Here is a 14291-nt window from a genome sequence, read left to right as displayed (position 1 = left end):
ATGAGCTATGAAAATAGGTAAACAGAAAAGACATAACTGGAAATTAAAAGAAGAGATTTTTATTTCTGTGAAATATATTTGGATGTGGAAAATTAAATATTTATTGATAAAATATAAATTTTATATGATTGTCAATAAATAATAATTTATTTAATATGAAAAAAGTATGACATCAAAGATGGCAACTATCTGACAATAGATGTGCATATGTCTTTGAGAGTTCGGTGTAGAGCACCATTAAAGTAATATAATGTTGTTTGGAAGATAATAGGTAAATACCTATTGCTCATCTTAATATAATAAAATATAATTTTTTCTGTTTTGTCTTTGCATATTTTACTATCAAAATTACAGATAAGTATTTAGTATGCTGTGCTCTCTTGATCCCAAAACCAGGCAAAGACTCCATCAAAAAGGAGACCTTCAGACATTGCAATATCTCTGTGTTCTCAATATCCATTAATTTTAATACTGTTTCAGATTTTTTAAACTTTTCAGTCCAGGATACATTTGAGGGATATCAATTCTTTGCATGGTTGGAACACAGTAATTGAATCATTCTGCAGAATTTATCAAATAAATATTCCTTTGCTACTGATTTGAAAATCCATGACAACTAGATTCTAAATTGAAACAATATAATTAAAGGGGATTTTTAAATTGTGATTATTCACATGACAATCTAATTTTCAAATTCAGATGCTCTTTATAAACAATATTAAGATCACAAGGAGTTGCTAATAAAATCTTAGAGTTTTATTAAAATGTTTTAGTTTAGAATTAATAGAAAATTAGAAAAGTATCTATTTTTACTCTGAGGTAACAAGAAAATAGTTCCAAAATATTCCTTTACAAAATTTTATATATTTTTATAATTATAGTACAAGTCTTTTTAATAACTGTTTTCTGATCAAAAGAATATGCATCCCTTTTTGCAATTTCTATTTCTTCATCTATTTTCTTCAACAGGAAAACACACACTTTCAGAAGAAATTACTACTATTACCTGACCTCAAGCACAGAAGCAACATTAGTAAAGTGCATCTTATATCTTTGTGGACCAATATTTGACATGTCTATACATTATGCATTGCTCCCCACAAGCTATCATCTATCCGCCTACAACATGATTATGATACCACTGATTATAGGCTCTATGCTGTGCATTTTGCCCCCATGATTCATCTATCCTTTAACAGGAAGCCTGTATCTCCCAATCCTCTTCACCAATTTTTCCCATCCCCCCACCAGTCTCCTCTCTGGAAACCATCAGTTTGTTCTCGTATATATAGGTCTGATTCTGCTTTTTGTTTGGTTATTTAATTGTGTTTTTTTTTTTTTGGATTGCACCTATATGAATTCATATGGTATTTGTCCTAAATTTATTTCCTTAGCATCATACACTTTAGGTTCACCAATGTTGAACAAATGGCAAGATCACATTTTTTTTTTTTGCCTCAGTACAGTATACTTTATTGATGGTACACTACATGGTAGGGCTCCCCAAGCGCCTCCCCTTCTTCAGGGGGTTTGAGATGGAAATGGTGAAGGTTGGAAGATTCTCTATTTTCAGGGGATAAGTTGGGGCAGGGACTCCCCTGAAGTTGAGGGCCTCTCTTTTCCTCTTGCTCTCACTGGGGCTAGTGTTTCAGGGGGCTCTTACTCCTTGGAGGACACGTGGACCATAAGGTCTACCACCCAATTTCTGTAGTCAAATTTATTGACATACCCAGGAAATGGGCTTGACAATGTGATCATTGAGAGCAACGCCAGCCCTGGCATCAAAGGTGGAAGAGTGGGTGTCACTATGAAAGTCATAGGAAACAACGTGGTCTTCAGTGTACCTGAGGATTCCCTTGAGGGGGCCCTCTAATGTCTGCTTCACGACCTTCTTGATGACATCATATTTGACAGCTTTCTTCAGGTGGCAGGTCAGATTTAAGAAGGACATTTTGGGCCATGTCAGTGAGCATCCCAATCTTCTCAGGAATGAACTTACTTACAGCCTTGGCCATGTCAGTGGAGGCAGGGATGATGTTCTGGACAGCCCCTCAGCCATCATGCCACAGCTTCCCAGAAGGGTCATCCATGGTCTTCTGGGTGCCAGTGATGGCATGGATGGTGGTCATGAGTTCCTCCACAATGCCAGAGTTGTTATAGATGTCCTTGGCCAGATGATCCAAGTGGCTGGTGGTACAGGAGACATTGCTGACAATCTTGAATGTGTTGTCATACTTATGGTTCACACCCATCATGAACATGAGGGCATCAGCAGAGATGATGACTCTCTTGGCCCTGCCCTTCGATTTAGCCCCAGAATTCTCCATGGTGGTGAAGAGCCCAGTGGACCCCACAACATATTCATCACCAGCATCACCCTATTTGATGCTGGTGGGATCTCACTACTGGAAGATGGGAATGGACTTTCCATTGAAGACAAGTTTCCTGTTCTCAGCCTTGATGGTGCTGTGGAATTTGCCATGGGTAGAATCATACTGGAACATGTAGACCACGTAGTTGAGGCCAATGAAAGGGTCACTGATGGCAACAATATCCACTTTGCCATAATTAAAAGCAGACCTGGTGACCAGGCACCAAATAGAGCCAAATCTGTTCACTCTGACCTTCACCACTGTGTCTCAGGGACATGACTGGCATTTCATGAGAAGATGTGGCTGTCTGTCAAATGGGGAGGAGCAGAGAGCCAACATCACATTCAAATTTTATGGATGGGAATATTGCATTATGTGCATATACTGCATTTTACAATTTATTAATGAATATTTGGGCTGTGTCCACAGCTTGGCTATTGTAAATTATGCTGCAATAAACATACAGGAGCATGTATATTTTAAAATTTTGTTTAAATTTCAGTTAGCTAACATACAGTGTAATACTAATCTCAGGTGTACAATAAAGTGATTCACCACATCCATATAACATGCAGTGCTCATAAGAACATGTGCCTGCTTAATACACATCACCTCTCCTCTGGTAACCCTCAGTTTGCTCTCTGTAGTGAAGAGACTGTTTTGTGGCTTGCCTCTCTCTCTCTCTCTCTCTCTCTCTCTCTCTCTCTCACACACACACACACACACACACACACACACACACACACACACTTTTTTCTCCATTTGCTGATTTCCTTTGATTCTTAACTGCACGTATGAGTGAAGTCATATGGTAATTGTCTTTCTCTGACTGATTTTTTCATTTGGCATTGTACTCTCTACATCCATTCACATATTTGAAAATACGATTTTGGGGGCAATTGGGTGGCTCAGTCCTTAAATGTCTGCCTTCAGCTCAGGTCATGATCCCAGGGTACTGGGGTCGAGCCCCACATTGGTCTCCCTGCTCCATGGGGAGTGTGTTCCTTCCTCTCCCACTCCCCCTGCTTGTGTTCTGTCTCTTGCTGCCTCTCTCTCTGTGTCAAACAAATAAATAAAATATTTTTAAAAATGAAAATAACAAGGTATCCTTATCTTATATATACATATATGTATCTCACATCTTCTTTATCCATTTATCAGCCAATGGACACTTGTGGAAACACAAATGTTTCCATAATTTGACTGTTGTTCATAGTATGGTTATAAACATCAGGGTGCATGTATCCCTTTTAATTAGTGTTTATGCATTCTATGATTTATTACCTTGCAGTGCAATTACTGGATCATAGGGTAGTTCTATTTCTGTGCCTAACTTTTTGCATATACAAATACTTTCTTAATTTTATCTCAAATTTTAGTATATGTGCTGCCGAAGCGAGCACTTAATTTTATCTCTAAATGGTATTTAAATACATGTATTAACCACAGTCTTCCTTTTCCATCCATTAGTCAATGAAGTACAATATTTCATTAAAGAAGACAACAAAAGTGATCAGTTAGATAATTTTTTAACATCTTAATTTTATTTTTTCAGTGTTCCAAGATTCATTGTTTATGCACCACACCCAGTGCTCCATACAATACCTACCCTCCATAATACCCACCATCAGGCTCACCCAACCCCCCACAACCCCCTTCCAAAACCCTCAGTTTGTTTCTCAGAATCCACAGTCTCTCATGATTCATCTCCCCCTCCGATTGATCAGTTAGATATTTATTACAGGGATGAGATAATAGTTTCACAGTTATATGTAAATTTCAAAAAAACTTGTGAAAACTTTTGGATGGTGTGAAACTAATATCCATATATGTCTTTAGTTAATACAGAATAGCATCCTTGTTAATATTCAATGGTTATAGTGTTAATTATTGGCTAACTGACTTAGGATTCATTTCTAAACATTTATTGATTCCAGTTATTCATATAAAATCAATAATAGCTACCTTGTAGAATTTCTGTTCAGAGACATAGGAAATGATGGGGGAAATCACTTGCAGCCCTTAGACCTATATTCAGGCATGTCATCATCATCATTATCATCATTAAGGTTACTGTTCCAAGAGTAGAGCGAACTAACATCACATCACTTCCAATTATCAGAAACATGAAAGTTAGAGAAGAACATTAGGTTTATGGACTAATCAGTTGAAAGAGAAGTATAAACACTCAAATGATAGAGAAATTATGCTATCGTTGATTTTAAATTTGGGAAACAAAAAATTTTAAGAGAGAAGGAAAATAAACATGAGGGAGATGAGATGGGTAGAAAGAAGACAGACTGCAAGAATTTTAAGAATGTGATGATATTGGTAAAAATTGAAGGGAAAGTTAATGGAATAAAAGCCAAGATCACTTAAAAGAAAGTTGATTTCCATGCAAATGTATTCATGTACAAAAGTAAACCAGGAATAAATTTAATATTTAAATTTAATATTAATAAAATTTAAATTAATAAAAAAAGAAATTTAATGATAAAAGTAAGAATAAAGAGAAAGAAATTTTAAAAAGCATATTAAAATATAGAAAACAAATTAAAATTTGCATTCAGATTCTTGGTATATTAATTAAATTTTACATCACTTTTTGTGAAACAAAATTTACAAATAGTAAGTGTAGGGATAAAACATGGTGTCTTCTCTTAGTTATGCTGTTCCTGGATATGTGAGAATAACATTTTTTTTTCTGTTTGTATTTCATAGTAAAAATGGTCTCCTTCACAAAATTATCTCATTACTTTTAAAAATGTCACCATGTGATTGCCAATGACATCTGTTAACAATATACTGTGTCTATAAAACCTAAATATTGCTATAGTTGGAATATTTGTAAGTCAAATATTGTGGAATTAATTTAGAAATCAATTAAAATGAGCTTCTAGAATATTATTGCCAATAAAAACAAATTTAAGAAAAAAATGGGTTGCTGGGGTAGCTCAGTTGGTACAGCATTTGACTCTTGGTTTCAGCTCAGGTCTTATTCTCAGAGCCATGAGATTAAGCTCTCCATCAGGCTTCACACTCAGCAGGGAGTCTGCTTAAGGACGCTCCCTTGCCCTCTCCCTCTGCCCCACTCCCTTCTCACAGCCTGTCTCTTTCAAAATAAATTAATAAATTGAAAGAAAGAAAAAAAATAAAGAGAAAGGAAGAGAAAGAAAGGAAAAAGTTAAAAAAAGTAGCAAGTTTGGAATCAATTACTCATTTTAAATAACTACTGCATGACCAAGTTAAAAACAAAAACAAAAACAAAACACAATCTGAAATTATAATAAAACATGTAAAATTTGAATCTATTATAAAATATTTTCCAGTGCGGATTAAACCAAACTTTACCTTATATCAGTGGCCTATTGATGTGAAGATAATGATTGGAACATTTCCATTGATTTGGAATGTGCCAAGACACTGAACTGACATTCAGGCCGACCTAGCCCTATAAAAATAATATCCTGTGTAGCAGCACCAAAGATAACAATAGATATCTAACAACTTAACAACAATTTTATAAACCAAAAAATGTGAAATTATTTGTAATTGTATTTGAAAATGTTTTTGTGATTAACAATTGTATAAACCAATAGTTTGATACAAATAGTGGGTACCAGAATCATTGATATCTTGAATATGTATATACTCGATGTTACTTTATTATCAAAACTTTTTCCAAGGGACACTTTCATGTCTCTATTTCTCAGGATGTAAATAACAGGATTCAGGCTGGAAGGTAACAGGGAATACAGCACAGACATAAAGAGGTTCAGTGATGATGGGGATTTTGAGTTTAAACCTAAACATGCAATATATATGGAAGAGAGGAACATACTTACCACTGTTAGATGGGGCATGCAGGTTGAAAAGGATCTAAATATGCCTTGTGGAGAAGGAATTCTTAGAACAGTGGACACAATAAAAACATAGGAAGCAACCATGAAAGTAAAACATACAAAAATCAAACAAGAACTAATAAGTGCAGAGTCAAGATGGCGGAGAAGTAGCAGGCTGAGACTACGTCAGGTAGCAGGAGATCAGCTCAATAGCTTATCTAAACATTGCAAACACCTACAAATCCAATGGGAGATCGAAGAGAAGAAGAACAGCAATTCTAGAAACAGAAAATCAACCACTTTCTGAAAGGTAGGACTGGTGGAGAAGTGAATCTAAAATGATGGGAAGATAGACCGCGGGGGGAGGGGCTGGCTCCCGGCAAGGGGCGGAGCAACAGAGCACAAAATCAGGACTTTTAAAAGTCTGTTCCACTGAGGGACCTTGCTCCAGAGGCTAAACCGGGGTGAAGCCCACGCGGGGTCAGCGTGGCCCCAGGTCCCGCAGGGTCACAGAAGGATCGGGGGTGCCGGAGGGTCGCAGAGCTCGCAGGTGTTAGAACAGAGAAGCCGGCTACAGAGACAGCACCGAGGACTGAACTCTCAGCTCGGGGTTACCTTGAACTTGTTGCGGGCTGGGTGAGCTCAGAGCGTGGCTAGAGGCTGGGGATACGGGAGTGATAGGGTGCTGGCCCCCGGGGGCACACTGAGGAGTGGGGACGCGGGCGCTCGGCTCCTCTGGGCCAGAGACTAGGAGGCCGCCATTTTCATTCCCATCCTCCGGAACTCTAGGGAAAGCATTCAGGGAACAGAAGCTCCCAAAAGCGAACCCGAGCGGATTATTTAGTCCGGCCCCAGGTAAGGGCGGTGCAATCCCACCTCAGGCAAAGACACTTGAGAGTCACTATAACAGGCCCCTCCCCAAGAAGATCATCAAAATATCCAGCCAGGATGAAGTTCATCTATCAAGGAAAGCAGGTTCAATTCCTAACACAGCAGCGGAATTCCAGAGGAGGAGAAAGCAAAGCACGGAACTCATGGCTTTCTCCCCATGATTCTTTAGTCTTGCGGTTAATTCAAGTTTTTTTTTTTTTTCTTTTTTCAATTTTTATTTCTTTTTTTTTTTTAAATTTTTTTTTTCTCATTTTATTTATTTTTTCAGTGTAACAGTATTCATTCTTTTTGCACAACACCCAGTGCTCCATGCAGAACGTGCCCTCTCCATTACCCACCACCTGTTCCCCCAACCTCCCACCCCTGACCCTTCAAAACCCTCAGGTTGCCCCAACCTCCCACCCCTGACCCTTCAAAACCCTCAGGTTGTTTTTCAGAGTCCATAGTCTCTTATGGTTCGCTTCCCCTCCCCAATGTCCATAGCCCGCTCCCCCTCCCCCAATCCCACCTCCACGCAGCAACCCCCAGTTTGTTTTGTGAGATTAAGAGTCATTTATGGTTTGTCTCCCTCCCAATCCCATCTTGTTTCATTTATTCTTCTCCTATCTCCTACCCCGCCATGTTGCTTCTCCATGTCCTCATATCAGGGAGATCATATGATAGTTGTCTTTCTCCGATTGACTTATTTCACTAAGCATGATACGCTCTAGTTCCATCCACGTCGTCGCAAATGGCAAGATTTCATTTCTTTTGATGGCTGCATAGTATTCCATTGTGTATATATACCACATCTTTATCCATTCATCTGTTGATGGACATCTAGGTTCTTTCCATAGTCTGGCTATTGTAGACATTGCTGCTATAAACATTCGGGTACACGTGCCCCTTCGGATCACTATGTTTGTATCTTTAGGGTAAATACCCAGTAGTGCAATTGCTGGGTCATAGGGTAGTTCTATTTTCAACATTTTGAGGAACCTCCATGCTGTTTTCCAGAGTGGTTGCACCAGCTTGCATTCCCACCAACAGTGGAGGAGGGTTCCCCTTTCTCCACATCCTCTCCAGCATCTGTCATTTCCTGACTTGTTCATTTTAGCCATTCTGACTGGTGTGAGGTGATATCTCATTGTGGTTTTAATTTGTATTTCCCTGATGGCGAGTGACGTGGAGCACTTTTTCATGTGTCTGTTGGCCATCTGGATGTCTTCTTTGCAGAAATGTCTGTTCATGTCCTCTGCCCATTTCTTGATTGGATTGTTTGTTCTTTGGGTGTTGAGTTTGCTAAGTTCCTTATAGATTTTGGATACTAGCCCTTTATCTGATATGTCGTTTGCAAATATCTTCTCCCATTCTGTCAGTTGTCTTTTGGTTTTGTTAACTGTTTCCTTTGCTGTGCAAAAGCTTTTGATCTTGATGAAATCCCAACAGTTCATTTTCGCCCTTGCTTCCCTTGCCTTTGCTGTTGTTCCTAGGAAGATGTTGCTACGGCTGAGGTCGAAGAGGTTGCTGCCTGCATTCTCCTCAAGGATTTTGATGGATTCCTTTCTCACATTGAGGTCCTTCATCCATTTGGAGTCTATTTTTGTGTGTGGTGTAAGGAAGTGGTCCAATTTCATTTTTCTGCATGTGGCTGTCCAATTTTCCCAGCACCATTTATTGAAGAGGCTGTCTTTTTTCCATTGGACATTCTTTCCTGCTTTGTCGAAGATTAGTTGACCATAGAGTTGAGGGTCGATTTCTGGGCTCTCTATTCTGTTCCACTGATCTATGTGTCTGTTTTTGTGCCAGTACCATGCTGTCTTGATGATGACAGCTTTGTAATAGAGCTTGAAGTCCGGAATTGTAATGCCACCAACTTTGGCTTTGTTCTTCAATATTCCTTTGGCTATTCGAGGTCTTTTCTGGTTCCATATAAATTTTAGGATTATTTGTTCCATTTCTTTGAAAAAAATGGATGGTATTTTGATAGGGATTGCATTAAATGTGTAGATTGCTTTAGGTAGCATAGACATTTTCACAGTATTTATTCTTCCAATCCAGGAGCATGGAACATTTTTCCATTTTTTTGTGTCTTCCTCAATTTCTTTCATGAGTACTTTATAATTTTCTGTGTATAGATTCTTAGTCTCTTTGGTTAGGTTTATTCCTAGGTATCTTATAGTTTTGGGTACAATTGTGAATGGGATTGACTCCTTAATTTCTCTTTCTTCAGTCTTGTTGTTGGTGTACAGAAATGCAACTGATTTCTGTGCATTGATTTTATATCCTGACACTTTACTGAATTCCTGAACAAGTTCTAGCAGTTTTGGAGTGGAGTCTTTTGGGTTTTCCACATATAGTATCATATCATCTGCGAAGAGTGATAGTTTGACTTCTTCTTTACCAATTTGGATGTCTTTAATTTCTTTATGTTGTCTGATTGCTGAGGCTAGGACTTCTAGTACTATGTTGAATAGCAGTGGTGATAATGGACATCCCTGCCGTGTTCCTGACCTTTTTCTCCATTGAGAATGATATTTGCGGTGGGTTTTTCATAGATGGCTTTGATAATATTGAGGTATGTGCCCTCTATCCCTACACTTTGAAGAGTTTTGATCAGGAAGGGATGCTGTACTTTGTCAAATGCTTTTTCAGCATCTATTGAGAGTATCATATGGTTCTTGTTCTTTCTTTTATTAATGTGTTCTATCACATTGATTGATTTGCGGATGTTGAACCAACCCTGCAGCTCTGGAATAAATCCCACTTGATCGTGGTGAATAATCCTTTTAATGTACTGTTGAATCCTATTGGCTAGTATTTTGGCGAGAATTTTTGCGTCTGTGTTCATCAAGGATATTGGTCTGTAGTTCTCTTTTTTGGTGGGATCCTTGTCTGGTTTTGGGATCAAGGTGATGCTGGCCTCATAAAATGAGTTTGGAAGTTTTCCTTCCATTTCTATTTTTTGGAACAGTTTCAGGAGAATAGGAATGAGTTCTTCTTTAAATGTTTGGTAGAATTCCCCTGGGAAGCCGTCTGGCCCTGGGCTTTTGTTTGTTTGGAGATTTTTGATGACTGTTTCAATCTCCTTACTGGTTATGGGCCTGTTCAGGTTTTCTATTTCTTCCTGGTTCAGTTGTGGTAGTTTATATGTCTCTAGGAATGCATCCATTTCTTCCAGATTGTCCAATTTGTTGGCGTAAAGTTGCTCATAGTATGTTCTTATAATTGTCTGTATTTCTTTGGTGTTAGTTGTGATCTCTCCTCTTTCATTCATGATTTTATTGATTTGGGTCCTTTCTCTTTTCTTTTTGATGAGTCTGGCCAGGGGTTTATCAATCTTATTGATTCTTTCAAAGAACCAGCTCCTAGTTTCATTGATTTGTTCTATTCTTTTTTTGGTTTCTACTTCATTGATTTCTGCTCTGATCTTTATGATTTCTCTTCTCCTGCTGGGTTTAGGGTTTCTTTCTTGTTCTTTCTCCAGCTCCTTTACGTGTAGGGTTAGGTTGTGTACTTGAGACCTTTCTTGTTTCTTGAGAAAGGCTTGTACCGCTATATATTTTCCTCTCAGGACTGCCTTTGCTGTGTCCCACAGATTTTGAACTGTTGTGTTTTCATTATCATTTGTTTCCATGAATTTTTTCAATTCTTCTTTAATTTCCTGGTTAACCCATTCATTCTTTAGAAGGATGCTGTTTAGTCTCCATGTATTTGGGTTCTTTCCAGCTTTCCTCCTGTGATTGAGTTCTAGCTTCAGAGCATTGTGGTCTGAAAATATGCAGGGAATGATCCTAATCTTTTGATACCGGTTGAGACCTGATTTGTGACCCAGGATGTGATCTATTCTGGAGAAGGTTCCATGTGCACTAGAGAAGAATGTGTATTCTGTTGCTTTGGGATGAAATGTTCTGAATATATCTGTGATGTCCATCTGGTCCAGTGTGTCATTTAAGGCCTTTATTTCCTTGTTGATCTTTTGCTTGGATGATCTGTCCATTTCAGTGAGGGGAGTGTTCAAGTCCCCTACTATTATTGTATTATTATTGATGTGTTTCTTTGATTTTGTTATTAATTGGTTGATATAGTTGGCTGCTCCCACGTTAGGGGCATAGATATTTAAAATGGTTAGATCTTCTTGTTGGACAGACCCTTTGAGTAGGATATAGTGTCCTTCCTCATCTCTTATTATAGTCTTTGGCTTAAAATCTAATTGATCTGATATAAGGATTGCCACTCCAGCTTTCTTCTGATGCCCATTAGCATGGTAAATTGTTTTCCACCCCCTCACTTTAAATCTGGAGGTGTCTTCGCGTCTAAAATGAGTTTCTTGTAGGCAACATACTGATGGGTTTTGTTTTTTTATCCATTCTGATACCCTGTGTCTTTTGATTGGGGCATTTAGCCCATTAACATTCAGGGTAACTATTGAGAGATATGAATTTAGTGCCATTATTAGCCTGTAAGGTGACTGTTACTGTATATTGTCTCTGTACCTTTCTGATCTACTACTTTTAGGCTCTCTCTTTGCTTAGAGGACCCCTTTCAATATTTCCTGGAGAGCTGGTTTGGTGTTTGCAAATTCTTTCAGTTTTTGTTTGTCCTGGAAGCTTTTTATCTCTCCTTCTATTTTCAATGATAGCCTAGCTGGATAGAGTATTCTTGGCTGCATGTTTTTCTCGTTGAGTGCTCTGAATATATCATGCCAGCTCTTTCTGGCCTGCCAGGTCTCTGTGGATAAGTCTGCCGCCAATCTAATATTTTTACCATTGTATGTTACAGACTTCTTTTCTCGGGCTGCTTTCAGGATTTTCTCTTTGTCACTAAGACTTGTAAATTTTACTATTAGGTGACGGGGTGTGGACCTCTTCTTGTTGACTTTGAGGGGGGTTCTCTGCATCTCCTGGATTTTGATGCTTGTTCCCTTTGCCATATTAGGGAAATTCTCTCCAATGATTCTCTCCAATAGACCTTCTGCTCCCCTCTCTGTTTCTTCTTCTTCTGGAATCCCAATTATTCTAATGTTGTTTCGTCTTATGGTGTCACTTATCTCTCGAATTCTCCCCTCATGGTCCAGTAGCTGTTTGTCCCTCTTTTGCTCGGCTTCCTTATTCTCTGTCATTTGGTCTTCTATATCACTAATTCTTTCTTCTGCCTCATTTATCCTAGCAGTGAGAGCCTCCATTTTTGATTGCACCTCATTAATAGCTTTTTTGATTTCAACTTGGTTAGATTTTAGTTCTTTAATTTCTCCAGAAAGGGCTTTAATATCTCCAGAGAGGGTTTCTCTAATATCTTCCATGCCTTTTTCGAGCCCGGCTAGAATGTTCAGAATCGTCATTCTGAACTCTTGATCTGACATATTACCCATGTCTGTGTTGATTAGGTCCCTAGCCTTCGGTACTGTCTCTTGTTCTTTTGTTTGTGGTGATTTTTTCCGCCTTGTCATTTTGTCCAGATAAGAGGATATGAAGGAGCAAATAAACTACTAAAAGGGTGGCAAAGACCCCGGAAAAATGGGCTGTAACCAAATGAGAAGAGACCCCAAATTGTGGGGGGGAGAAAGGGGATAAAACAGCTTCTGAAAAAAAAAGAAAAAAAAAAAGAAAGAAAAAAATTTAAAAAATAAAACAAATAAAAAAATACAAAAAAGAAAGAAAAAATATATATATTTAGATGAACTAGTCAAAAAATGTTAAAGAAAAGGGTAAAAGTTTTAAGAAATTTAGCAGAAGAAGAAAAAAGAAAAAAGAAAAAAAATTGAAAAAAGAAAAAAAAATTGAAAAAAGAAAAAAAAATTGAAGTAGCCGCAAGACTAAAGAATCATGGGGAGAAAGCCATGAATTCCGTGCTTTGCTTTCTCCTCCTCTGGAATTGCTCTGCTGTCTTAGGAATTGAATCTGCTTTCTCCTTGATAGATGAAATTCGTTCTGGCTGGATATTTTGTTGATCTTCTGGGGGAGGGGCCTTTTGTAGTGACTCTCAAGTGTCTTTGCCCGAGGCGGGATTGCACCACCCTTACCGGCGGCCGGACTAAGTAATCGGCTCGGGTTGGCTTTTGGGAGCTTCTGTTCCCTGAACGCTTTCCGTAGAGTTCTGGAGGACGGGAATGAAAATGGCGGCCTCCCAGTCTCCGGCCCGGAGGAGCCGAGAGCCTGGGGCCCCACTCCTCAGTGCGCCCCCAGAGGACAGCACCCAATCACTCCCGTATCCCCAGCCTCTAGCCGCGCTCGGAGCTCACCCAGCCCGTGACCAGTTCAAGGTAACCCCGAGCTGAGAGTTCAGTCTTCGGCTCTGTCTTGGCAGCCGGCTTCTCCGTTCTAATAGCTGCGAGCTCTCCGACACTCCGACACCCCCGATCCTTCTGTGACCCTGCGGGGCCTGGGGCCACGCTGGCCCCGCGTGGGCTTCACCCCGGTTTAGCCCCTGGAGCAATGTCCCTCAGTGGAACAGACTTTTAAAAGTCCTGATTTTGTGCTCCATTGCTCCGCCGCTTGCCGGGAGCCGGCCCCTCCCCCCGCGGTCTATCTTCCCGTCATTTTAGATTCACTTCTCCGCCAGTCCTACCTTTCAGAAAGTGGTTGATTTTCTGTTTCTAGAGTTGCTGTTCTTCTTCTCTTCGCTCTCCCGTTGGATTTGTAGGTGTTTGCAATGTTTAGATAAGCTATCGAGCTGATCTCCTGCTACCTGATGTAGTCTCAGGCTGCTACTTCTCCGCCATCTTGACTCCTCCCCCCTCAATTTTTATTTCTTTTTTCAATTTTTTTTCTTTCTTTTTTCTTCTTCTGCTACATTTTTTTAAACTTTTACCCTTTTCTTTTTTTAACGTTTTTTGACTAGTTTATCTTAAATAAATATTTCTTCTTTCTTTTGTATATTTTTTCTTTATTTGTTTTATTTTTTGAATTTTTTTCTTCTTTTTTTTTTCTGAACCTCTTTAATCCCCTTTCTCCCCCCCCCCCCACAATATGGAGTCTCTTCTGATTTGGTTAGAGCACATTTTTATGGGGCCTTTGCCACCCTTTTAGTATTTTATTTGATCCTTCATATCCTCTTATCTGGACAAAATGAAAAGGCTGAAAAAATCACCACAAACAAAAGAACAAGAGGCAGTACTGAAGGTTAGGGACCTATTCAACACAGACATTGGTAATATGTCAGATCAAGAGTTCAGAATGATGATTCAGAACATTCTAGCCGGGCTCGA

The 14291-nt window shown here is 39.0% G+C and overlaps 1 pseudogene; it reads right to left on the bottom strand.

Annotated features, from left to right (window-relative positions):
• Positions 1 to 1659: 1659 nt before the first annotated feature.
• LOC123938828 lies at positions 1660 to 2711 on the bottom strand (annotated as a pseudogene).
• Positions 2712 to 14291: the final 11580 nt, after the last annotated feature.

Source organism: Meles meles, chromosome 3, assembly GCF_922984935.1.
Source record: "Meles meles chromosome 3, mMelMel3.1 paternal haplotype, whole genome shotgun sequence".
Lineage (NCBI taxonomy): Eukaryota > Metazoa > Chordata > Mammalia > Carnivora > Mustelidae > Meles > Meles meles.
The sequence above is the reverse complement of the archived record's forward strand: the minus strand, read 5'-3'. Positions and strand labels throughout refer to the sequence as shown.